The 23,122-nt window shown below is 47.7% G+C and overlaps 1 long non-coding RNA gene across 1 annotated transcript in view; it reads right to left on the reverse strand.

Moving 5' to 3' along the window:
- LOC309361318 overlaps positions 1 to 21,638 on the reverse strand; it is a 142,701-nt gene extending 121,063 nt beyond the window's left edge. The window contains exon 1 of the long non-coding RNA XR_014164416.1: positions 21,383 to 21,638. This is a non-coding gene — a long non-coding RNA (uncharacterized lncRNA). The remainder of the gene's footprint in view (positions 1 to 21,382) is intronic.
- Between the last annotated feature and the right edge of the window lie 1,484 nt (positions 21,639 to 23,122).

The following is a 23,122-nucleotide window of genomic DNA, read 5'->3' on the forward strand; positions in this document are numbered from 1 at the left end:
CCCTTAGTGGTTGAGCAGGATCGACGTGGATCAGTTGCTCCTCCGAAGCGAAAGCCCTCTTAAGCTTCTCAAACCCCTCTTTTTTAAAAAAAAAATTTAAATGAATATTTATTGGCATTTTCAAAAAACGTATAAGAACAAAAACAAAAATAAACAACAGAAAAAATAACAAAAAAAATTACAAAAATCCAAAACTTAAAAATTAAGACAAAACAATTAAAAACACATAAAATTTCAGTTACTTATTTTCTTTTAACTTATTTCTCAGACCTCCTCACACCTCCCCTTCTTGTATTCCACTTTAAATTATCAGTTCAGCAAGTCCTTAACTTATTTCTCCACTTTAACTTAATGATTTATTCTAACATGCTGTTATTTTACTTTCCTTCTTTCTTCCCTTTCCTCAATTTATTTTTGCAAACCTTATTTTTATTTAATTTGACAACCAATTTTAACTTATCCAATTTTACATATCAATACTTATACTTCATTACTTATTCTTAAACCTTTTTCCTAAAGTCGACCAAAATTTCCCTTCCACAATTTTCCCAATTTCCATACAAGTAGCAAAACAAAATCAATACAAAGCAAATTATATTTATATACCCTTTGGATTCCCAAACTCCACCCACCCTTTTCCCGGTTTCAGTCCCCAACGAATATCTATCAATCTTATACTATTTAGCCTGGAGATCTCACGTCCGAGGCTTTTAAGTCTCTCTCAGTTCCTCTCTGCTGGTCTTTTTGATAGTCCTTAATATTAAACCCCAAAGCTCGAAGAGGCTCTGGCCCAACAGGATCCATGTTTCTTCCAGCCAGACCTCCATATTTAAAAACAAAGCCTGTGGGGTACTCCATCTCTTGTTTCATACTCCTTTCAGGTCCAAATGCCCTCAAAGTTCCAACTTTCACCTTAAGCAAATTTGTAATCCTCAGGTCTTCAGATCTCCACATAAGGAGATCTCTCCTTATTTCAGTCTCCAGTTCAGGCCAGGCTTTCCATATCAGATTTTTATTTTCCTTTTTTGTCATCATGTCAGGCCTCAAATTGTAGCTCTTCTTTAGCGTCTGCAAAATTTCAGTTCCTCCTTCCTTTTCTTCAGAGGCTCCTTTACGGATTGGGGGGGCACAAATGGTGCTCGCCGAGTCTCTATGCTCACAGGCTTCTGCGCCTGTGATTTTATGGGTCCCCGCGTCGCCGCAGCGGCAAGACCCAGTCTCTACAGAGCAGATTCCCTCCGGAGCTCGGAGGGAATCCGCCATTAATCGATGGCGCCAACCCGGAAGTCCAAGCTTCTCAAACCCCTCTTGAGCCGCCTGCGTCCACTGAAACCTCTTCTTGACACTGAGACAGTCCGTTATGGGCGCCGTCAGTTTAGCGAAATCTTTGATGAATTTCCTATAGAAATTGCTGAAACCCAGGAAACGCTGGACATCTTTCCTGGTCTTGGGACTCTCCCACTCCACCACCGCCTTCACTTTCTCCAGATCCATGGCCAAACCGTTGGTGCCAGGAAACCACCGGATCGTGCAACGCCAACCAGCTCATGCCCAATATGATAGGCGGGCCCGCCAGTGTGGCCACGTGAAAGGCGATGACCTCTGAGTGGGTAGCCACCCGCATTTGCATTGGAGGTGTTCGATGCGTCACTTCACCGCCCAGCAGTTCTCTTCCATCAATTGTGGTCACTTGCAGCGGAAAATCCAAAGGCCTCAGGTTCAGTTGGTGCTGTGCTGCAAACTCCTTGCTAAAAAAGGACGCTGAGGCCCCAGAATCAACGAGCGCCAACTCCTCCACCGCCTGGCCATTTGGGAGTTCTAGGACCACCTTCAACACTATGCTTGCTTTGGGGTGCCCAAGTCGAGGACTTTCTGTGTTTCTCCCGCCTGGCTGTTGCCCCGGTTCACCACCAGCCAGGCTTCTTCGTTTCCCGAAGGCTGGGGCTCCTCTGCCTCTGCGTGTTGGGTGGCCCCCACCATTCCCTGCCAGTTACGACGCTCTGGACACACTCTGGCAAAGTGGCCAGTTTTCTGACACACAAAACATCTTTTTGCCGCTTGCCAGTCTTTTTTCTCCTTCCCGCCTGACCGTTGGGCTTTCAAACTCTCCCGTGCCCGGGCTGTGCCTATCTCCATGGGCTCCTGCTCTTGTTGACATTCTGAGGCAGCTGCAGGCATCTCAAGAATGCGGTCACCATGGAAACTCCGCTCTCTGCTTTGCTTCCTTTCCCGCCGTCTGGCTTCCTGTCTCAAGCCCACCGCAAGAGACAGCAGCCTTCATTAATTCATCCATATTTTTAGGGCGGGTGCCCCTTGAAACCTCGTCCTTAATTTCTGGATTAAGTCCATTCTTAAACAAAGCTTGTACAGAGTCTGCCTCTAAATCCCAACCCAGTTTCTGCACAAGCATAGCAAATTCTGACCAGTAACTGCGTACCGTGGATTTGCCTTGTTTCAACGCCAAAAGCTCCTCCTGCGTATTGTCAATAAAACTTGCCAAAATTTGGCCTCATTTCTGAGGGCTTCATTATTTGAGGCTATTAATGGCCGGATCCAACTTCTAGCCCCTCCCGCCAGGTGTCTAATTATGTGAGCAACTTTCTGGGCATCGTTCCCAAACTTGGCCGATTCAAGCTCTAAAAAATATCGCATCTTGGTTTTGAAATCCAAGTAACTTTCCGGGTCGCCATGGAACTGTTCCACCCACACTGACTTGCCCCCATCTGCCTATAGCCCACCTGTGGGTCCTCTCTGAGTAGCCCTGGCTTCTTCCAGACGGGCCTGCAAGTCGGACGATCTCTGTTCCAGAGCGACATTTCGCTTTCTCAGCTCCAAGACCTCCTTCTCCATTCTGAGGCTTATTCCTTATTCCACCAGCTTCCCAGCAGCAAATTAGAGACACGACATGCTGTGAGAGGTGTGTGCTGCCAAGCCGGCATAGATAAAAACTCCGGGCTCGCTGCCAGTTACAATCTCTTTGATTTATTTACAAAGTTCAAAAGAACATCTCCAGTGCTTCAAATCATGTCTGACCCTGTCGGCAAAGATGCCATGTCTGGTTTCTTTTTACTTTTTTTTTGCCCAACATGCAAGTCTGCGGAAACCACACCTCTGATTTCCTCTGTTTACAGAATGACTAATTCCGGGCTCATCCTCCCCCCTCACTGCCTCCTCTTCGCTGTCAGATGACAGACTACTAATTATCTCTTTCAGCTCTCTGTAAGTGCTGGTTTCTCCCCTCAGCTCTTTCTCCATTTGCCTCTCCCTGACAACGTAGTTAAATCATTTAAAAGCAAGAAATCCCCAGGACTAGATGGAATTACAGCAGACTTTTAAAAAGAAACAATTGATATCCTGGGCTCAGAACTGAAAAAAAAGGATTTATTAATATCTTAGAAGGGGGGAAAGCCCCAGACACTTGGAAACTAGCGGAAATAATAGTGATTGAAAAACCACAAAAGGACCCTACAGAGGTGGGGTCATACAGACCAATTAGCCTATTAAATCAAGACTATAAAATATTTACAAAGATCCTGGCAAGGCGACTGGAAAAGGTACTACCTAAAATAATTAAGGAAGATCAATATGGATTTGTTAAGGGAAGATACATAGGCCATTCTATAAGAAATGTGTTAAACGTATTAACAAGCAGGGTAAAAGGAAAATTGGTGGTATTAAAATTGGATGTGTATAAGGCCTTTGACACGATTAGACGTACGTTCTTATGGAATATTATGCGGGAGGTGGTAGGATTAGGAGAGAACTTTGTGGAAGCAATCCAGGAATTGTATAGAGAAGGGAAGTGAATGACGGGGTTTCAGATCAATTCAATATACAAAGAGGAGTTAAACAAGAGTGTTCACTCTCACCACTACTATTTGTATTGGGTATGAAGTACTTGGCAGACAGAATACGAAACTCAGTAAGGATAAAAGGATATAAGAAAGGAAATGAAGAAATCAAGTTAAACATGTATGCAGATGATATCCTATTATTATTTAGAAACCCCTTAGAGGGTGTAAGAGAACTTATGATAATCATGAAGGACTTTAAACAGGAGTCAGGATTGGGAGTAAGTGTGAAATTTTATTTTGGGATGTAAATAAAGAGGAGAAGGAGGAAATTTCAAAAATGACAAAGATGGATATTGTCAGGGAACTGCCATCAGAGCCAGGAGTGGAGGGAAGGCTCTCCAGCGATGCCGGAGAAGGGCCCAGCAGGGAGAGAGGGAACTCAACCACTGAGGAAGGAAATCAAACTCCAGCGAAGTTCGCAAGAAGGAGGGAAGGGAGGGGAAAACAGCCAAGAAGTGTTTCCTCTGCCAACAGCCAGGACATTTTGCCAGGGTCTGCCCTCAAAGAAAGGCATGGCAAGGAATGGTGGGAGCTGCTGGCTGTGAGGAGGAGGAGCAAAAGGAGCAGGGAAACGCCAACGCTTGGCTGCCGATCAGCGGGCACAGCAGCCAGGCCAGCAACCACTAGAAGTGCCCAAGCCAGACCCTCCCAAAGCAGCTATAGCCATAGAGGTGGTACTAGAACTCCCTAACGGGCACCCAATCAAGGTGAAGGCGTTGCTGGATTCAGGCAGTTCTTGCAATTTTTTCAGCAAAGACTTCGCGCTAGAGCACCAGCTCCACATACTGCCCCTAGATTTTCCCTTGCAGGTAACCACAATTGATGGCAGAGAACTTCTGGGGGGGGGGAGTGACGCACCAGACTCCCCCCATGAGAATGAGGGTTTCCAGACACAGAGAAACCATTGCCTTTCACGTAGCCACACTGGCAGGACCCCCGATCATACTAGGAATGAGCTGGCTGGCGCTACATGATCCAGTAGTGGCATGGCATCAGCGGACAGTCACTTTTGGGTCAGCTCACTGTTTGGAACACTGTCACGGGGGGAAACCCCGAGGATGGCAGTGGCCAGGGTGGCGGAGATGGCTGTGGGGCAAAAAGGGGAAGTACCACCACAATACGCTGACCTGCAGGATGTCTTCAGTGAGAAAGAAGCGGATAGACTACCACCCCATAGGCCCTTTGACTGCCAAATCAACCTACTCCCAGGAGCTCAGCTGCCAGTGGGTAAACTGTATGCCATGTCAGACAGGGAGATGCAGGAGTTGCGGGAATTCATTGACAAGAACCTGAAAAGAGGTTTCATAAGAGAATCAAGGGTGGTGGGTGGCAGTCCGGTGTTCTTTGTGGACAAAAAAGACACAAATCAGCCCAGATTGGTCGTAGATTATAGGGCCCTGAACCTTGTATCGGAACCCGTGACCTTCCCAATGCCCAGGATTGACGACATTTTAAGGCAGGGGAAAATTTTTACTAAGCTGGACCTTCGGGGAGCGTACAATTTGATTAGGATGAGGGAGGGGGATGAATGGAAAACCACCATGTTCACCCCTCTGGGGGCCTTTGAGTACTTAGTTATGCCTTTTGGATTACAACCAGGCTCCGCCTGTTTTCAAGGCTTCATGCACCACGTGTTGGGGTCCCTGCTGTACAAAAACTGCGTCGCCTTTTTGGATGACGTGTTAATCTATTCGGACGACGAGGAGCAACATGTCAGAGACGTCCGGGAAGTGCTAAAGAGACTACAGGAGCACCAGTTGTGGGTCAAACTGGAGAAGTGCCAATTCCACACCCGAGAGGTCGAGTTCCTGGGATACAGGTTGTCGGACAAGGGCCTAGCTATGGACCCCGGCAAGGTGCAGGCAGTGCTGGAATGGAAGACCCCCAAAACCAGGAAGGAGGTGCAGAGGTTCCTGGGGTTCGGCAACTTCTATTGGAAGTTCATCAAGAACTTCGCCCACTTAACCGCACCCATCACAGATTGTCTCAGTAGCAAAAGAAAGTTCGTCTGGACAGAAGAGGCACAGCAATCTTTTGAGAGGCTAAAGAAGGCATTCACTTCGGAAGAGCAGCTCCTGCACGTGGATCTGCAGAAGCCAATGAGGCTGGAGACAGACGCGTCAGACCGGGCCGTCGGAGCGGTACTGCTACAGCCGGGAGACCAGTCGAGTTGGAGACCGTGCGCCTTTTTCTCAAGGAAGCTGAGCAAGTCGGAGCAAAACTACACGGTGTATGACCGTGAACTGCTTGCAATTTATGAAGCATTTCGACGCTGGAGACATTTGTTAATAGGGGCGCAGCACAAGATCCAGGTGTGCACGGACCATAAGAACCTGGAATACTGGAGAACTGCGCGGGTACTCAACCAGAGACAGGTGCAATGGGCACAGGAGTTCTCCAAGTTTTTCTTCAAGATTCGGTACGTGCCGGGAGAGGAAAACGTCAGAGCTGACGCTCTCTCCAGGAAGCCGGAGTACATGGAAGGAGAGGGACCGCCAGAAGTCCGACACGTGATCCCCGAGAACCGATGGGTGTGTGTGGGAGTGTTGGTCGGGAGACGAGAACTAGCCGGACTGACGAGAAACGATGAGTTCGCTCAAACCAAAATCAGGGAACTCAGGGACGCAGGGGAAAACCACAGGGGTTTTGAGGAGAAGGAAGGGGTACTATATTACAAGGGAGCACTGTATGTACCAGGGGAGAACTTGAGGGGAAGAGTACTCAAACAACTCCATGACAACCCCACGGCGGGGCATTTTGGTCAACACAAAACCATGTTGCTTGTCACCCGGCAGTTCTGGTGGCCAAGAGTGAGGGAAGATGTACGGGAATATGTACGAGGGTGCGACCGCTGCCAGCGAGCAAAGGGGGAGAGGGCTGCACCTGCAGGGTTACTGGAACCATTACCCACGCCGGGAAGACCATGGGAGGTGGTATCCATAGATTTTATGACTGATTTGCCCAAGTCAAAGGGGAAAACGGCCGTCATGGTGGTAGTCGACCTACTAACAAAGATGTGCCATTTCATCGCTTGCTCGCATGCGGTGATGGCAGAGGAAACAGCCAGGCTGTTTGTGGATCACATCTTCAGGCTGCATGGCGCCCCCTTGAGGGTTTTGTCCGACCGGGGGAAGCAATTTACTTCCCGGTTCTGGAGGAAGCTCATGAGCTTGCTGCAAGTCGAAGTGAGCTTCTTGACGGCCAGACACCCGGAGACCAACGGGCAAGCGGAAAGAGCGAACAGTATACTCCAACAATACCTACGCTGCTACGTCAGCAAGAGGCAGAACGATTGGGTGGAGAATCTAGCGCTGGCCGAATTTGCCTACAATATCGCTGAACATGTGTCCACGGGAATGAGCCCGTTCAGGGGAAGGGGAGGAGGGGTGGAGCGTACCGGCGGCAGAGCAGTTTGTGGAAGAAATGGAGGCCTTACACCAACAACTTAGGATGAACTTGGAACGGGCCAAGGAAATGTACAAGAGGCAGGCAGACAAGCACCGTAGGGAAGGGGAAACCATGCGGGTTGGGGACCGGGTGTGGTTGTCAACCCAAGGGTTACCTTTTAGGGGAGGTTGCAAGAAGTTGTGGCCAAGACGGCTAGGACCTTTCGAGGTAACTCAGCAGGTGAACCCCGTGGCTTTTAGGCTCAAGTTGCCGACCAGCATGAAACTACACCTGGTGTTCCATAGATCTCTACTCTCACCATACAGGGAGGGACGGGAATTTTCAGGGCGAGAGGGAGAAGTCCCCACACACCCACAAGTGGAGGAGAGGGAACTTAGCAGTCAAGCCACGGAAATACTCAATTCAAGATGGCGAGGGAGTCAGGTGGAGTATTTGGTGGCTTGGGAGGGCGAACCTGAGTCAGAAAACACGTGGGTTCCTGCGGAGGCAATCAGGGATGAGTATCTCAGGGAGACAGGGACGCAGGTGGCGCTGTGGGTTAAAGCCTCAGCGCCTAGGACTTGCCGATCGAAAGGTCGGCGGTTCGAATCCCTGCGGCGGGGTGCGCTCCCGCTGCTCGGTCCCAGCGCCTGCCAGTTCGAAAGCACCTCCGGGTACAAGTAGATAAATAGGGACCGCTTACCAGTGGGAAGGTAAACGGCGTTTCCGTGTGAGGCTCTGGCTCGCCAGATGCAGCTTTGTCACGCTGGCCACGTGACCCGGAAGTGTCTCCGGACAGCGCTGGCCCCTGGCCTCTTAAGTGAGATGGGTGCACAACCCCAGAGTCTGTCAAGACTGGCCCGTACAGGCAGGGGTACCTTTACCTTTACCTATCTCAGGGAGGTGTTTCACAGCAGGTTCCCAAGGAAACCCAAACCACTAGCGAGATTCTGGGAGGAGCAATTTGGCACCACAGAAGATGAAGAGGATTTTGTGGGGTTTCCGGCCTCCGAAGAGGAGAGAGGAGAGGTATCAGAGGGAGAGGATTCGGACTGGGAAGATTACCCCATGGGAAGAGATAGGAGCAGGTGGGGAGCAATGTTTGAATCATCAGAGGATGGGGGTAGCTCCTTCCGGGGATTTCCCGCATCATCGGCCGAGGAAAGGGACGAAATTGGGTCAAGGGAACGGGCCGGAGGTGGGGGGGGGGGTCCTGGGGGGGAGGTGGATGTCAGGGAACTGCCATCGGAGCCAGGAGTGGAGGGAAGGCTCTCCAGCGATGCCGGAGAAGGGCCCAGCAGGGAGAGAGGGAACTCATCCACTGAAGAAGGAAATCAGCGTGACACCAGGAAGAAAGGGGAGCAGGGGAGGGCTTCGGAGAGATGTCTCCAGGACTCTTCCACAGAAACTAGCGGGGAGAGCACAGGTCCTCCGCTGCCCACGCCCACCCTGCGCAGAAGACTTCTGCGCAGGGAGGCTAGGCGGAGACTTGGCGTCAAAGAACTTTTATGCTGGAAGAAGTTCAGGAAACACCCACTGACGGATTCTGCCAGTGACTGACACAGCCGCGGAGTAAGGGCTGTGCAGCCAGGGAAAGGTTTAACCAGGCAACTTTGCCAAGAGTAGAGGCAACGTACGCACGAGCAACCCCAATTCCCATTACAGATATCAATAGGGGGGAAATTAAATACTTGGGGGTAAATATTATTAAAAATATTGCTAGGATTCCAGATGTAAATTGCAAAGAAGCGTGGAGGAAGATCAAGAAGGATATAAAATCATGGAAAAATAAGAATTTATCTGTTCTAGGTAGGGTTAGAGCAGTTAAAATGTTTCTGGTACCAAAATTATTATATTTATTTCAAGTAATTACACTACCCATTAGGAAAATATGGTTCAAAACATGGAATAAGGTATTTAAAAATTGGATTTTTGGAAGTAAAAGAGTTAGAACCCCAGACATAGTAAATTATTCATCTCAAGAAGAGATGGGATGGGGAATACCAAACTTAGAATTTTACTATGAAACATTCCAATTGAAAAATCTAATAGATATTGGATATAAGGATGGGATTAAATGGATAAGGCTGGAGAATGAAATAAATGAAGGAATAGGAAGAGAAGGGATATTTAATAGAGATATTAATACGGCTTTTAAGAAGACAATAGGACCAAGGAAAACTGCATTAGGAATCTGGAAGAATTGGAATACAAAATGGATGCCAACATACTCAAGGTGGACTCCGTTATGCAGGAGGGTCAAAGGGAACCGGGTTGGTGGAAGAAATTAGAAGATCAGGGATTTTATAAATTAAAAGATATATTCAATGAAGAAGGGAATTTAATTACAAAAAAGTTTTTTTAGAAAAAATAGGAAAACAATATTGGCTGAAAGTGCAAGGACTTTATGATTTAGTAAAAACAGAAAGAGCAGAGGAAACGATGAGGACAGAAACGAAAATAGATATGGTGCTGAACAAAAGACAAATAATGGAGAAAGGGATAGCAGGGATGTTATATAAACTGTTGATAAGCGACAAAGAAAGAATGATAAGGATAATTCAGATTAAATGGGAGCAGGAAGGTATGATTCATCCAAACACAGCTCGAGAACTGATGAAGAATAGAAACAATATTAAAATAGAAAAGTATAAAGAATTAAGTAGAAAATTAATTCCACTCTGGGCGGCTTCCCAAAAAATATTAAAATACTGTAATATATCAAACATTAAAAGCTTCCCTAAACAGGGCTGCCTTCAAATGTCTTCTAAAAGTCTGGTAGTTCTTGTTCTCTTTGACATCTGGTGGGAGGGCGTTCCACAGGGAGGGCGCCACTACCGAGAAGGCCCTCTGCCTGGTTCCCTGTAACTTGGCTTCTCGCAGTGAGGGAACCGCCAGAAGCCCCTCGGTGCTGGACCTCAGTGTCTGGGTAGAACGATGGGGGTGGAGACGCTCCTTCAGATATACTGGACCGAGGCCGTTTAGGGCTTTAATGGTCAGCACCCACACTTTGAATTGTTCTTGGAAACGTACTGGGAGCCAATGTAGGTCTTTCAAGACCGGTGTTATATGGTCTCAGCGGCCGCTCCCAGTCACCAGTCTGGCTGCCGCGTCCTGGATTAGTTGTAGTTTCTGGGTCACCTTCAAAGGTAGCTCCACGTAGAGCGCATTGCGGTAGTCCAAGCGGGAGATAACCAGAGCATGCACCACTCTATCGAGGCAGTCTGCAGGCAGATAGGGTCTCAGCCTGCGTACCAGATGGAGCTGGTAAACAGCTGCCCTGGACACGGATTTGACCTGTGCCTCCATGGACAGCTGTGAGTCCAAAATGACTCCCAGGCTGCTCACCTGGTCCTTCAGGGACACACTTACCCCATTCAGGACCAGGGAGTCCTCCACACACCTGCCCACCTCCTGTCCCCCCAAAACAGTACTTCTGTCTTGTCAGGATTCAGTCTCAATCTGTTAGCCACCATCCATCCTCCAACCGCCTCCAGACACTCACACAGGACCTTCACGGCCTTCACTGGTTATGATTTGAAAGAGAGGTAGAGCTGGGTATCATCTCCATACTGATGAACACCCAGCCCAAACCCCCTGATGATCTCTCTCAGCGGCTGCATGTAGATGTTGAAAAGCATGGGGGAGAGGACAGAACCCTGAGGCACCCCACAAGTGAGAGCCCAGGGGTCTGAACACTCATCCTCCACAACCAGTTTCTGAACTTGCCCGGGAGGAAGGAGCGGAACCACTGTATGACAGTGCCCCCAGCTCCCAGCCCCTCAAGACGGTCCAGAAGGATGTTATGGTCGATGGTATCAAACGCCGCTGAGAGATCCAGCAGAACTAGGAAACAGCTCTCACCTTTGTCCCTAGCCCACCAGAGATCATCAACCAGTGCGACCAAGGCAGTTTCAGTCCCATGATGAGGCCTGAATTCCGACTGGAAGGGATCCAATGGTCCGTTTCTTCCAGGCGTGCCTGGAGTTGTTCAGCAACCACTCGCTCAATCACCTTGCCCAAGAATGGAAGATTTGAGACTGGGCTATAGTTGGTCATCGTGGCCGCATCTAAAGATGTTTTTTTTAAGAAGCGGTTTAATAACTGCCTCTTTAAGCAGGTCTGGGAAGGCTCCCTCATGGAGGGAAGCATTCACCTCCCCATGAAGCCCATCGCCCAGCCTTTCCAGCTAGCTTTTATAAGCCAGGATGGGCAAGGATCAAGGAGACAGGTGGTTGGTTTCACTCGTCCAAGCAGCCTGTCCACATCCTTGGAGGTACCGGTAACAGATTGGAATTGATCCCACACAATTTGACTAGACAGGACTCTAGCACTCTCCCGCCCCGGCCCTGCTCCCACAGTGGCATCTACCTCTTCCCGAATCTGAGCGACTTTATCTGCAAAAAACTTTGCAAAATCATTTCAGGAGATCATGTGGCCCGTTCTTGGCCCCGATGTAGCAGGTGGTTCCGCTAAATTGCAAACCACCTGAAAGAGTCTCCTGCTGCTGTTTTCTGCAGATGCAGTGGAGGCGGCGAAGAAGACCCTCTTTGCCATCGCCATTGCCACTTGGTAGGCTTGACATTGAGCTCTAACCCGTGTCCGGTCAGCTTCAGAATGAGTTATCCGCCACCGGCGCTCTAGCCGTCTCCACGATTGTTTAATTGCCCTCAGATCCGTGGAAAACCACGGGGCTGTCCGGGCTCCATGCAATCGGAGAGGGCGCTTCGGAGCCAAACAGTCAATAGCCCTGGTTAACTCCTCGATCCAGCGGGCCACCAGGGAATCAGCTGAAAGGCCATCAACATGGGATAAAGCATCCCCTACCACTCTCTGGAAACCATTTGGCTCCATTAAGTGGCGGGGGCAGACCATCCGAATCGGTCCCACCTCCCTGCAGAGGGGATGGGTCGCAGAGAAGTCCAGTTGCACCAGGAAGTGATCTGAGAGTGGCACTCATTTCATCAGCGCATCCCCCTCTGTGGAACATGCCCCACCCATTTTGTTGGCTGGGACCCACTCCCCGGCAGCCCTGACCCCTCCCCTTAAGATCAAAATAAAACCATAATCCAATGATAAAAAAACCCCAGAAAACAAAAAACTGTAAAAATTACAAATCCATCAAAATCAAACAAATTCCCAAGCTCATCCAAACATCCACCCCCCCCCCATATACAAAAAAGTCAAAAGGGAAAGGAAAATTTAAAAACATTTTAAAAAGAACTCTGCGCCCCTCCGGGTCCTCCTGGGCAGCAGCAGCAGTGACAGCAACCGTCCTTGTGAGGCCTGTCAGGCCCCACCCTGGGCCAAGTGGTGAGTGGCAGGAGCAGGGCCCTCAGGCACTCACACAGGGCAGTCCTCCTGGGCAGCAGCAGAAGCAGTCCTTGTGAGGCTTCAGGGTCCGCCCTGGGCCAGGTGGTGAGTGGCAGGAGCAGGGCCCTCAGGCACTCACGCAGGGGAGTCCTCCTGGGCAGCAAGAAGTCCTTGTGAGGCCTGTCAAGCCCTGCCCTAGTCCAGGTGGTGAGTGGCTGGAGCAGGGCCTTCAGGCACTCACACAGGGGAGTCCTCCTGGGCAGCACAGCAGTAGCAGTCCTTATGAGGCCTGTCAGGCCCCGCCCTGGGCCAGGTGGTGAGTGGCAGGAGCAGGGCCCTCAGGCACTCACACAGGGGAGTCCTCCTCGGCCCCGCCCTGGTATAGAACTCCGGCACAAATGGCGCATATAGTGAAAGGGTTTAGGCCTCAAATGCTGGCATTGTGGTCAGGAAAAAGGACTATATTCACACATGTGGTAGGAATGTAATCTGGTTAAGGAATATTGGCAAAAGATTATAAAGGTAATTTCTGGATTATTTCAAATAAACATAGAAGTTATTTTCGGGAATACTGGGAAATAACAAAGTAATAAGTAATAAGCAAGAGTTGTACAAGATTATGATTCTAGCTGGAATGGCAGTTATTGCTTTGGGGTGGAAAGAAAAGGCCAAATGGAATATGGAAAAATGGAATGATTATGTTTTTGAAAACGTACAATCAGAAATATTTGCACAGATAGTGGCAGAGGATAGATGGGAAAATAAATGCCAAAGAATCACAAAGCCACTTCCGACCTCGGGAGGAGGTGGTGTTGCGGGCTTCACGCCCCCAACACACATGCGGGGGCTGGGTTTCAGCCTCCGCGCGATCAGGGGAATCCTTGGTCGTGTCATTCCCTGGCCAGCCAATCGGCTGGCCCAGAGGGTGTGGCCTGCCCCATTTAAGGCAGGCCTGGCCGGGAATCTCCCTCTTTGGCCGCTCAGGTGCTTCGGTTTTGCTGCGTCTTGCTTTTATCGCTGCATGGATTTCCTGCCTTTGTCGCTGCTTTTGCCTTTCAGGAATTTTGCTGCTTGACCGGGTTTCTTTGTGTGGTGCCAGCTGCGAGCGCCATGGAGCACCCCTGCGTGCTGCTTGCTCTCGGGGAAGGCTGCTCCTTTCTGCCAGAACGTGTTTGAATCCTTCGGAGAGCTTCCCCCTTTTGCAAGCCTCTGGCTTTTGTCTGCATTCGGGGGCCGGAAAAAAGAGCTGGAATCACTTGGGGGTGGGGTTCTCTTCGTTACGGTCTAGCTCCAAAATCGGCTGCTTTGAGTTTGTTGCTGCCTCCGCAGGGGCTTTTTAACGGGGTTAAAAATGACCCATTGAAGCCGAAATCACAGGGCAGGGGGTTTTGTCTTTCCCCGCAGCGTCTCCAATCTCCCGCTGGCTTTGGAGGCTGCCGAAGCGCCTGCCTGCAGTTAATAACAACGCCGCTTAAGCTGCTCCCTGCCACGCTCCCAAGCGCTTCTCCCGGCTGGGGTCTGCGCCGCCTTCCCGTTGCAGCTGCAGAGCGCCGTGGGACAGGCATAGGAAATGGGCGTCCAAAAAAAAGGGTATCGTTTTAGGACTGAAGCGCGGCCAAGGTTTTCATCATCGCTGGCTAGCGTCTGAGGGGGGTGTAACCAGCGATTTGGGGCCCCGCGTGTTCAGGTAGGAGGACTTGTTTATTGTTGCCAGGGTTACCGCTGGCCAGCGCCGCCATTTTAAGGAGACCACGTGGTCGTGCGGCGGCGGCCATTTTAGGCTAGGCATCTTCCTGCCTGTGTGCTGAGTTTGTCTTAACTGACGGGGCTACTTTATGTTGGTTCTTGGGAGTTACATTGTATGTGTATTGAGTTAATTTCTTGCCTCCGTGGCTCTCTAACAGAGGGAGGTTTTAAATCCTCCATTTAGAATCATAGAATAGAATCATAGAATCATAGAGTTGGAAGGAAAGGGGAGGCTTTGCCCTGCCAGATTTGAAAATATACTTTGAGGCATCATGCCTGTGCTGGGTTAAAGCTTGGATAAAATTAGAAGAGGTAGAAGTGTTAGACTTGGAAGGCCATGACAATCGATTCGGGTGGCACGCTTATCTGTGGCATGGGAAGAAGAAAGTACATAAAGATTTTGGGAATCACATTTTTAGGGGCCCTCTGATGGAAGTGTGGGAAAGGTATAAAGATGTCTTAGAACCTAAAACACCACAATGGCTGTCACCACTAGAAGTCATGTCGGTTAAAAAGAGCGATAAGAGAACCAAATGGGCAACCTATGAACAACTATTAACGAAGGAGGAAGGGAAGTGGAAACTGAGGCCGTATGACCAGGTTAAGTCCCATGTGTTTGATTGGCTGCATTACCATCAGATACACGGAATGTTCAGGAAAGATGTAAAAGAGAAAGGATATGCGGATAAGAATTCTAAATTCCAAACCGAGATTTTGGAGAACAATACAAAAATTTTGTCCAAAATGTACAAAATATTACTGGAATGGAATCTAGTGGACGAGGAAGTTAAGGCAGTAATGACACATTGGGCCAGAGATCTGGGTCGTAATATTTATTTTGAAGAGTGGGAGAAACTCTGGAACCAACATATCAAATTTACGGCCTGTGTACTATTAAAGGAGAACTTAATGAAAATGTTTTATCGCTGGTATTTAACCCCTGTAAAATTAGCTAAAATGTACGGATCCGATAACAAATGCTGGAAGTGCAGAGAAAAGGAGGGGACTTTCTACCACATGTGGTGGGAATGCCAAAAGGTTAAAGGGTTTTGGGAAAGCATTTACAATGAAATGAAGAAAATGCTAAAATATACTTTTGGTAAAAGACCGGAGGCGTTCCTGCTGGGTCTGGTAGGTAGAGAGATTAAGAAGAAAGATCACAAGCTGTTTCAATATGCAACAACGGCAGCAAGGGTCCTAATAGCGAAAAACTGGAAATCAGAGACTATACCGACACGGGAGGAATGGCGATCAAAACTTCTAGATTATGTGGAATTGGACAGGTTGACAGGAAAAATTAGATACATCAAAGATCAGAGGTTTATCAAAGATTGGGAAAGTTTTACAAGATATCTGGAAAGTCTAACAGAGGATCAGATAACTCTGGTGGGTTTTAAAGATGCTCTGTAAAAGATAAAGGGTAATGTTCAAAGGAAATGCATAAATGAGATAGTTTAATGGCATTACAAACAAAGGAATGCAGAAATAATGTTTATTATGAACAAGGACGATTTGTGGTAAGACTGAAGGAAGTCACCATTTCAAAGATAATGTAAAGAAATGTAATAATTTGCTCTTTACTTTGATTTGGTAAACAATAAAGATTATGCATGGAAAAAGAATCATAGAGTTGGAAGAGACCACAAGGGCCATCGAGTCCAACCCCCTGCCAAGCAGGAAACACCATCAGAGCACTCCTGACATATGGTTGTCAAGCCTCTGCTTAAAAACCTCCAAAGAAGGAGTCAACACTAGTCCTTTCCACAGCAGACCTATTTAAATTGATGGGCACAAATTACATGGATGTGTTGATTTTGATGCATCTCTTCTGAGTAAAACTCAGTTGACTACTCCTCACAGGATATCATGGAATTGTAGAGTTGGAAGGGACCACAAGAGTCATCTAGTCCACCCCCTGCAATGCAGGAATATTTTGCCCAACGTGGGGCTCCAACCCACGACCCTGAGATGCAGAGTCTCACACTCTACTGACTGAGCTATGGGCAGATATCTTGTTTGATAAATTGTCCCTTTAAAACATTTTGGTTTTATCCTCTCTGCAGGAGTTGCTATGCCTGATCATTCCATCTAGTTCTGTCGAAAGAGAGGTGGGGTTGTTTTCTGATTTCTTAATTGTGAATATTTGGGGGGGAGGGGAGGCATGGGTGGAAAGGAGATACTCAGATGGACCAGAGTGAAATGGGGGCTTTGGGATGGCTTGGGGAATTCTCAAAGTGTCACATCCAAACCAAAAGTCTGGGTTGTTGGATGCCCCTGCCTTCTGTCATCATTTGAGATTTCCTCTGCTTCCCTTTCAAGCTGCTGTCTGGAAGGAGGCCAAAGCCCACCTAAACATAAGAATGATTATAAGAAAGCATTCATTCAACAGCCAGAGTTGAATAAAGACGATGTGCTAGGAGGAGAATGAGATAATTAAACCATTCTGCAACACACACACACACACACACACACACACACACTGCAATCCGAACCCCAGTACTGTTATGAGGACAATGGTCACAACCACACATTTCAAGAACCATTGCATTAAGAGTCACAGATTCACCCAACACAACCTGGGAACCTCTGTTTGTTAAAGATCTAACATCTCTCAGCACCCTTAGCAAACTACAGTTCCCAGGATTCTTTAGGGAAAGCCTGGACTCTTTAAAGTGGTGTAAGAGCTTTAAAATGTGTGGTGTGGAATTCCTCCAAAACAATTGGGAAACTGTGCAACCCTCTCTCTCTCTCTCTCTCTCTCTCAGGCTACGGTCCTGCCCCAGGAAGGATTAGGTTTGTATCCTGCCTTACTATTTTCATGCTCAAGGCAGCTAAACCGTCAGAACTACATAAATCAATTATAATAATAAATACAACAAGAACAGCAATAAGAATTATTTACCAAATCTAAATAATCTGATAGAAAATTGAGGGAGGGGTGATCTCTCCATCGGCTGCAGTCTTTGGACACAACATTTCAATGATCATCATCGTTGTTGTTGTTGTTGTTATTAATTTCATTTCTATACCACTTTATATTTTCAAAAAAAATCTCCAAGCAGTTTACAGCATATTAAAACATAAATAAAACAATCTGAAGAATGTCAAATATAGAGTATAAAGTTAGAGCAGCTTAGTTAACAAAAAATTAAAGTATTAAAGATTTCAAAATAAAACATTACAAAGAAGGTCAACTACAGAATGCATATTTAACACAGTTAACAAAAACAAAACAAAAAACTTAAGCATTCCCCCCCCCCAAAAGCCAACATTGTTAAGTAAAGTCAAATATAAAATGCACATTTAAAACAGCAGAATTCCCAAGAGAATAAAATATGATCATAAGCATGACACGGCTGTTTAGCAGGCACAAAAAGATGGGGCAAAAGTATCCAATAGTTTGGGTTTCTTGTCAGGCCGAGCGAAGTCCCTCTGGTCTCACCAGGAGCCTCTTTAGTAGAGCTGGTGTCTGGGCCCTGCCCCCCAGGCCAGGTGGAAAGGGCCTTGCAGGAAGCGGCCTTCACAACTCACAACCGGGCAAGGCCATCATGATGACACACAGTTCAAACGGAATTCAATTATGATTCCAATCATAAACAGGCAATGATGTTGCTAGGTGAAGTCAAATGCCCTGTTCTTCTGTTTGCAGACTTCAGAAAGGCTTTCAAATTTTCAGTCTTGAGTTTGAGTGATACAGAGAGTCAGTTCCAGTATTGCAGTCTGCAGGTCACACTTGGTTTAGGTCTCCTATTTTTGCAAGATGACTTAGCTTCTTTTTGCTTGTAAGAGCTTTTCCTCAGTCAGCCACTTGGCTCTTAAAAAGTTAAGAAATGATGTCCTTTCAGAGACAGGGGTGCACACTGAGCATAGTCCCAAGGAGCTGACACCACAAGTGTGGGGTGGAGAGATGCAGGAGGTACATTCCTTCGTTATGTGCACACATGCACATGCAAATGCAAACACACAGAGGGAGAAAATAACCGTTCCCCACATCAAACAGGGGGCGCTTTTTGCACGGTCGCATGCAGCCCCCCCATCCCATGCGGCTCCCAGCACTACAGCCTGGATCCCCCCCCCCCCCCCGGCTGGACACCTGGAGGTAGCCGCCTACTTCTGCCACTTACCCAATCCCAGCTGGGGAGGCGTTGCCAGGAGAGAGTTAGCCAGGGAAGGGGAGGGATCGCCCAGCTCACACAATAGTGGGCGGAACTTACCTGAGAGTTCTCAGTCAGCTTCAGAGCTTCTTCCACCCTGCCCTCCCTCAGTTAAGCCTTCTTTTGCAGGTTAACCTTTTCTTCACAGGTATGCGGGCGCTGCTACGTTATGGTTGCTGTTAAAGGGCCAGAAAGGAATTTTCCTGCATTGGCAGGTTTTGCCTTCCCCGTAGCAAAAAATCACAACTTTGGTGGTTTCAGGCCTTGGGCAGAATCCTTTAGCCTATCTTCCCTAAACTGGGGGAGGGGGCGGGAAGCAGTGACCCACGCCCCCCCCCCATTGTGGTGATCCCAGGGTTCCCCAATTAAAGGGGTTGTTTTGAGGGGAGTCATTGGCCATATGCCATTAGGTTGTCATTGGCGAAATGGGGGGCGGGCTCTCTGCTTGAACAGATGTTCTCCAGAGACAGCCCAATCCCCACAGAATCTGTTCCCCTAACTCTTTCCTGGCAACGCCTCCCCAGCTGGGGACTGGGAGGGTTAAACGCCCAATGCCTAAGCCAAGGTCTCCCTACATCTGAAGTTTTAATAAAGTTGTGGCCAAATTTTAATCCCATAACACGTTGTCTTGAGTCAGTATTCCACATGGGTGTCGCCCAGGGTTGGGGGGTCTCTGCCTGTCCGTGCAACAGTTTTTTTGCAGTAGGAGCTGCTAACACAGCCATTTACTTCACCCCCAGAGGCACACTCACTTGTCCCTCGAGACAGACAGATGGCAGCAACTGTAACATCTCCCGCAAAGTAAATGGGGCACTGAATAAATATCATGAAAGAACAACAGCAAACTTGAGCAACAAATACACACTTTCTCAGGCTGCATGTTGAACAACTCTCTCTCTCTCTCTCTCTCTCTCTCTCTCTCTCTGTCTCTGTCTCTGTCTCTCTCTCTGTTACAATCCTGACCTTTTCGGGGACTTCCGGAGGCGGCGCCATCGGCAATGGCGGATTCCCTCTTGTTCTGAGGGAGTAAGCTCCGCGGAAAAAGGGTCTTGCCGCTACAGCAAAGTGGGGACCCCATCGAAATCACAGGCGGGTGAAGCCTGTGACCGTGGGACTCGGCGGGCACCTTTAGCGCCCCCCCAATCAGCGAAGGAACCCCGTAAAGGGCTCCGGAGCGCAACGGGGAGTTTGGCGCAGTGCTGAGAGTCAATTGCTTCTTCCGTGGAGTGAAGCCGCACAGCTGTTGCCGGAGAGCGCTGACCTTTTTCCTGTGACAATTCGGCTACTAAACAACTACCCGTGAGTAGGTCAAGTTTAAAGATCGGGGAATTAAAGGGAAAAAAGGATTAATTTGGCACTGAAGCGGGAAGGCGTAAACAGGAAGTCCGCCTTCCGTTTTCTGTAAACAGATCAAAGCAAAGACTGTCTGAGCTAAGACCCGGAAAATTGTTTCAAAAGGACTTAAAATCTAACGTCAAATTAAGAGAACTCCCTCCCTGAGTTGCAGGAGAGGGGAGGGAAGAGGGGAAAGTAATTTTTGCCTGCAAAAAGGAGAGAAAAGGGAACAAAGACCACCACTTAATCCTTGGGAACGGACTGCCAAGGATCAATAGATTGCCGTATTGAGAGTCACACTGTTTATGGACAATGTAACTTTTTGATAGCCAACTCTGCAAGTGAGATACTTTTATTTTAAAGGGTTTTTTTGGACTTGAAACTGTTGCTTATTTCATTGAAGGGGGACTTGAGAAAGTTGGAAAAGATACTTATTGCAATAAGTTTGACTGCTACTGTGTCCCCCTAGAGGAACTTTGAAACTGTTACAACTGGTTGGGGGAATTTTCCACTTCTAACTGGCCAGGGAAATTTCCACTGCAAAACAAGCTTTGGCCATGGGACTGACCTTGATCCTCAGATAAAGTGTTATGGCAAATTTGCCACAGGAAAAAAACTTGCCTTAGGAAAAAGCAACAAGATCGGGCAAGGTTAGACTGCAGCAGAGCAGTGCAGCATTGCAGCAGCGCAGAGCATCAGCATCCGGTCCTTCTGCACCACAAGGGGAAGATCCTGCACAAGCTGGGTCAAAAGGAATGGCATCTGAAGAGGGATTTACTTCAGTATTAAGTAAAATTTATGAATCCTTGGAAAAATTAAGCAAACAAGTTGCTGAAGCAACAACTAAAATTGACCAAAACACTACTAGCATTAACAACTTGGGGCAGAAGGTGACCTCAAACACAGAATCTATTGAAAAACTGCTGCAAGAATCTACTTCGAATCGAAAGACAGCAGAGGAAGCAAAGGAAAAAGCATTGGCTGTAGAGGAAAAGATATCACCGATATGTAAGCAGCTCGAGGACCACAAGTCACTGTTGTCTATGATTGAACTGAAGGAAAAACAGACTAATCTGAGGATCAGGGCTGTACCTGAACTTGAAAAAGACAGTGTCAGAGCTGCCTCCAGGTCCCAGCTCACAGAGGACCAACGCTAGCCGGTAGTAATGTACAAAAGTCTTTATTGAAGTTCAGTTTCCATTTACAAGCTGCAGCGTGCAGCTCTACGTCTAGAAGCTAGATCGGCGAAGCTCCGTCTGAGTCTCCACCCCCTGTACACCAGTTTAAGACTCTAGCCTTACTCCACCTCTTCCGTCGCTCCTTTCTCCTCTGGGTCCTTCTGCCCCCCGGGGTCTCCTCCTTCCTGGACTCCTCTGACGTTGACCCCCCTGACTCCTTTCCCTCCTTTCGCCGGGCTTTAGGACCTGGCTCCCTATCCGGGCTACCCACTGTGCCGCTCGCCTGTACATTTGAACTTGGCGCGCGCGCCCAGCTTCCAACCTTCCTCTCGACCGTTTCCTCGCTCTCCGATGGAGGTGTGGCCAATCCTGACTCATCTCCTCCCGCTGGCGGTGAGCAGCCTGATCCCGATACCTGGGACTCCTCCCCCCTACTGCGCTCTGGTGGGGAAGCTGGTCCTGATTTCCAACTGCTGCTCTCTGAGTCCCCTCTGGCCCCTTCTCCCTGGGGTGTCCCCCTAGGCACCCCCCTTGCTCTGACCATGGGAGCCCCTTTCTGTGAGTCTTCCGATTCGCTGGAAAGACTCAGAGACCTCGGACCACTGTCATCGCTTACGTTTCCTTCGGATTCCTCCCCCTCGCTCTCCATTTCCTCCCTTTCCTGTGCTTCTGCTCCTGAGCCCCTGACAGACAGCCTAAGTGATTTTCTTACATAGGAATTTGCAGACTTCTGGAACCTAGATGATAAGCAAGATTTCAAGATAGTAAGTGCTTTTAGACTTGGAAGAGGGGGGAGAAAGAACAGGGTGAGAGACTGTTTGATTACCCTCCGAACAAAAGAAGAGGGAGACAAAATATTGAGTCTGCATTTCCAGAAGACTTTGGAGATACAAGAATCAAGAGTAGAGATTTTCAAGGACATTCCGAAATATTTATTGGATCTTAGGTCTAACTACGGAGATCTGGTGGCCTTGCTGAGAGGAAACAGAATTGTTTTCAGGTGGGAGTTCCCCCAAGGCCTTTCTTTTACCTTTAAAGGGGAAAAAAGTCAAAATAAGATCAGTGGAAGACAAAGAAAATTTTTTGAGAGAGCACGGAGAAAACCTACAAAAAGAAGCTGAAGAAGAAGAAGAGCCAAGAGCACTAAAACCAGGAATACTAGACTTAGTATCACTACCCTTGGGACTGGACAAACTAGAGAAAGTGACAGCACCGACAGAACAAGAACAATTACTTGGTGCAGTTGGAGGAAAAGCAAAATAACTACACCATGTCTCTGCAACTATTAAGTTGGAACATTCACGGTTTTAATTCCCCGGAGAAAAGGAAAAAAGTTTTTCATTTATTGAAAAAGGAACAATTGGACTTGATTTGCTTACAGGAAACTCATGTGATAAGGCTACACAGGAAAGTACTGATTAACAAAAGATTGGGCCAAGAGTTTATTTCATCGGATAAGGTTAAAAAGAGAGGAGTTGTAATCTATGCTAAAGAGAGCCTATCACCGAAATTTATTTTTAAAGATGACCAAGGAAGATTTGTGGCAATTGAAATTCAAATTCAAGGAGATTAATTCTTGATAGTAGGAGTTTATGCACCAAATGAGGGGAAATCTGATTTTTTAAAAGAAGTTGCATGAGACATTGTTGGACTATATGGAGTATTACATTATTATGATGGGAGAGATGAATGGAGTGGTGTCCACAAACATGGATAATTCACAAAGACAAGTAGTCACTAAAGATGGCAGACTGCCAAAAACTTTCTTTGACATGACTGACAACATGGACTTAATTGATATTTGGAGAACTAAGACCCCTTGGGTAAAGAGGAAACTTTCTTCTCTGAAGCCAAAATGACATGGACAAGAATTGACCAAATTTGGATAACTAGAGGATTGGCTCCTAAAATTCGAAAAGCGGAAATTTGCCCTAAAACCTGCTCCGACCATAATGCCGTGAGAATGGAGATGAAATTAACACCAATTAGTTCCTTTCGATGGAGGATGAATGACACCTTGTTTAGAGATGCAGAAATCACCAAGAAGGCCCCAAAAACCTTGAGAGACTATTTTGAGATAAACATGAATACTACGGTTGAAAAAAGAGTAATCTGGGACGCAAGCAAAGCGGTCATGAGAGGGTTTCTGATTCAA

Source organism: Podarcis melisellensis, assembly GCF_964234715.1.
Source record: "Podarcis melisellensis genome assembly, chromosome: W".
In the NCBI taxonomy this organism is placed as follows: Eukaryota; Metazoa; Chordata; class Lepidosauria; order Squamata; family Lacertidae; genus Podarcis; species Podarcis melisellensis.